This window comes from Rhincodon typus, chromosome 7 (genome assembly GCF_021869965.1).
Source record: "Rhincodon typus isolate 14 chromosome 7, sRhiTyp1.1, whole genome shotgun sequence".
In the NCBI taxonomy this organism is placed as follows: domain Eukaryota; kingdom Metazoa; phylum Chordata; class Chondrichthyes; order Orectolobiformes; family Rhincodontidae; genus Rhincodon; species Rhincodon typus.
In genome coordinates this window covers 16,190,138-16,194,447 of record NC_063338.1, presented here as the reverse complement: position 1 = coordinate 16,194,447, position 4,310 = coordinate 16,190,138, and positions in this window count along the sequence as shown.

The window sequence follows — 4,310 nt, the reverse complement described above, 5'->3', positions numbered from 1 at the left end:
GAAATGAGATCAGCGATCAGAAGTATTTGGAAGAAACAAAAGGGACATCTCATTTAATCCTATAGACTAGCGCTGTAAACTGCTTTTCCCCCATACCATTTTTCTTTCACCCATAACCTCCATATTTGTTTGTCTGCCTGACTCTATAGGGATTAAAGGAGTAGAATTTCAGCTAGTGGTTATATGTTGAAAATTCATTTTTGCTTGTTTGCAGTTGGAATTGATTTATTCGTAATAAATAGGAACAACTACTGACTAGGTTTCTGTACTAAATATTTTCTGTTAATCTGAATCAATCAATCAGGCAGGTAAATTATGGAAACCTAAAGAATTGCGCATGCTGTAAATCAGGAACAAAAACAAGTTGCTGGAAAAGCTCAGCGGGTCTGGCAGGGTCTCTGAAGAAAAATCCGAGTTAACGTTTCTGGTCCAGTGACCCTTCCTCAACTGAAACGTTAAATCTGATGTTTCTTCACAGATACTGCCAGACCTGCTGAGCTTTTCCAGGTAAATTATGGACTTTAACTATTTTGATTAAGTCTTAACTTTTTGTAGCATTCCTGGGAGTAGTGAGGTTTGAATTTCTCGTCACTTTCCCAAATGGGTTATGACAACTCCACGAGAATGTAGCAATTTAACATTTTTGTCCATGGAGTGAATGCATGTCCTGTAATCAAGAAAGTGTTTGGGTCTTTCATGGGTTTTGGGACACTATTTAGAAATATACAAGTCATTGTGGCATATGATGTGTTGTTTTCGAAATGGTTTTGTCCTTTTCATTGTAAGACACATCAGTTTTTCTTTCCTTTCCAACTTTTAAGCTTTTGTAAGTTTTTCGTTTTTTTTCTGATTGAATGCAGAACTGACTAGCTGTTGAAACAGACTCTTCTGTTGGTGATAGTTTAATGTTGGAAACATTGATGAATAACCCTTGTCTTCCTGTTGTGAAAGAGAGGTGTCTTACCTTCATTCAACTAAGTCAAGTGGCACTAAATACAATTCGAACATGGTGGTTTAAGTGATTCAATACCAACTGTGCTTTTTCGGTCCTCTTTTTATCTGTTCTACATTAATGTTGAACATTTTAAAAGTTTGCTTATCAGCCTTGCTTTATCTTTTGTCTATTTTCTACTAACAAGAAGTTAGTTTCAACTTCTATCCGTTGCGTTGTCTGTTTCTCTTCTGTAGTCTGTGATTCTTATTCTAACTCATGTCTCGGTTCAGTGGAATTCTATTCTCTACTATTCACTTCCACATCACTGATCTCTCTTCGTCTCCAGAAATACACGACAGGCAGACGGGATAATTAATAATGGTGAACGAGAAAGTGAAAGAAATGAAGCGGATGCTTTGTGCATGGAGGAAGATGCAGAGCTCCTTAAATATTAAACTATGGGACTAGTTTGAATGAGAAACGGAAAGAAATTAGTATTAGTTAAAGTAATACCAGAGAAATTAATTAGATTGAAAATTGGCAAACCATAAGACAGGAGCAGCAGATAGTAGGAACTGCAGATGTTGGAGAATCTGAGATAACAAGATGTAGAGCTGGGTGAACACAGCAGGCTGAGCAGCAGGAAAGCTGATGTTTCGGGCCTAGACCCTCCTTCAGAAATGGGGGAGGGGAAGGGGGTTCTGAAATAATTAGGGAGAGAGGGGGAGGTGGATAGAGGAGAAGATAGGTGGAGAGGAGACAGACAGGTCAAAGAGGCGGGGATGGAGCCAGTAAAGGGGAGTGTAGGTGGGGAGTAGCAGTTAGGCCATTCAGCCCATCAAGTCTGCTTTGTAAAATCCTGGATCTAATCTTCATCCCACAGTGCTGATAAGAGGTTGCTATAGGAGTAGCAGATGAAGGTTTCTGTAGAGTGAGACAGTGCCTGCTGACTGGAAGGTACAGAATGTAGCTCCATTATTGGAGGGAGATAAAGCATGGAGAATTACAAATTTGTAAACCTGGTACCAGGTTACCTGGAAAAATGCTAGAATTTTATCATGAAGGATGTAATGACCAAAGTATTAGAAAATTATGGTAGAATTGGGTGATGCTGGCATGGATTAATGTTTGAACTGAAGTCTTTGGAGCATGTGACTAGCAGACCAGATAGAGATGAACCAGTGGATGTGAAGTATTTGGATTTTCAGAAGGCTTTAAGCAAGGTTGTCAAGATACTAAAACACATAGGCTTGAGGTAATGTGCTGGCATGGATTGAGTAATGGTCAATGAACAGATAATAGTGGTAAAAAGTGTCATTCTTCAGCTGGCAGGCCAAGACCATTGCAAGGATCAGTTTGGGTATTTCATGGATATTAGGACACTAGTTAGAAATATACAAGTCATCGTGGCAAATGATATGTGTTGTTTTTGAAGTGGTTCTGTTGCCAATATCGATCAGTGATTTTGGTGTATTCACCAAATATTTCCAGGTTTGATCACAAAATTAAGTGCAAAGGAGAGTTATGAACCTTACACAGAAGCTGTGAGGGCACTGAGCCAAGCTGCGTCAGTAGGCCAGGACATGACAGATGGAATATAAAGATATTTGCCATTATCTTAACAACTCATAGGGTTTCTGTCTCATTAGAGACATGACGTGTGGAAAGTATGAAGTAAATGATGAAAGATTGAAGTGTTCATGTCCGAAGAGACTTGGACGTCCTTATTGATGAGTCGCTAATGTAAGCTTTGTTTACGTATGGTCTAATTTACTTAGTGGGATTCATTTTACACTAATAGACATGGTTTATTTTCATGAGATACAAGGTAGATTTAATACAGCTTTACAAAGCCAGTCTTTCTCTGTAATATCCTGAGTAACTTTACAGTTCCTAAATGAAATGTCTATGCCCACACACTAGATTAAAACCTGCTTTGGAAGTGCAAGATGTGAAGTGTATGCTATTCCGATTAAAGCTGGTCGAGCTGGAGTTGAGCCTGTTCTTTCTGCTTCCAAGTTTCCTGCTTCCAGGTCCTGATTTCTGGTGTGTGAGCCCTCTGAGTGCCTTGTTTTAATTAGTTATCCGGGTCGTTTGAGTTCAGTGGTTTAGCAGTAACAATGTAATTAGCATAATTTAAGTTGAGCTTCTGTCTCGGAAAGGGTGTTACAAAAGACAGTATTGGATATTGTAGTTTCCCCTCTTGATTTGAGCCAGTTCTGCTGAAGCTCCGATCTGTTGTTCCACCTAAACCCTTGCTGCATTGACTATTGAATGGGTTGTTGACGAGACAATCAAGGTGAATGGCTTGCACATCTCTCTGATATTAGTCAGACACCATGGAAAAGGACATTTTGGTCCAACCAGTTCATGCCGAACATAATCCCCCAAACTAAACTGGTCCCACCTGCCTGCTCCTGGCGCATATTCCTTCAAACTTTTCCTATTCATGTACTTGTCTAAATGTCTTTTAAATATTGTAACCTACCCACATCCACCACTTCATCAGGAAGTTCTCATTAATACCTGTTCAGTATAGTCAATTAAGGTAACTGGTTTGCATACCTGTCTGTCTGGCCTGATCCGATTCCCAGCATGCTGTTCACTTGACCAGTGTTTCCAGCGTGCTAGTCAATTGGTCAATGTTGCTTTGTGTCTCAAAAGAGCTGCTATTTTATTTAGAAGGGACATTCACTACTACACTGAAATGCAGGGAGCGCAAATAATTTGTTTTCTCAATTACATGTTCGCCTTCACTAGAGGCCTTTTGTGAACTGAACCTGAAGGTTGTGTACAGTTTTGGTCTCCTGAAGAAGAATATTCTTGCCATAAAGGGAGTATAGTGAAAGTTCATAATGCTGATTCCTAGAATAGTTTTGTCTTGAGTAGAGACGGGGAATACTGGGCCTTTAATATCCAGGGTTTCAAAGGGGACCCCTAAGCCAGGAGAAACATCTTTCCTGTATCTAAGACAACAAGGTGCAAGGCTGGATGAACACAGCAGGCCAAGCAGCATCATAGGAGCAGAGAGGCTGACGTTTCGGGCCTAGACCCTTCATCAGAAAAGGGGGAGGGGAAGGGGGTTTTGAAATAAATAGGGAGAGAGTGGGAGGCGGATAGAAGAGGGATAGAGGAGAGGATAGGTGGAGAAGAAACAAACAGGTCGAAGAGGCGGGGATGGGGCCAGGAAAGGTGAATGTAGGTGTGGAGTTAGGAAGGGGATAGGTCAGTCCAGGGAGGACGGACAGGTCAAGGGGGCGGGATGAGGTTGGTCGGTAGGAGATGGAGGTGCGGCTTGAGGTGGGAGGAGGGGATAGGTGGGAGGAAGAACAGGTTAGGGAGGCAGGGACGAGCTGGACTGGTTTTGGGATGCGGT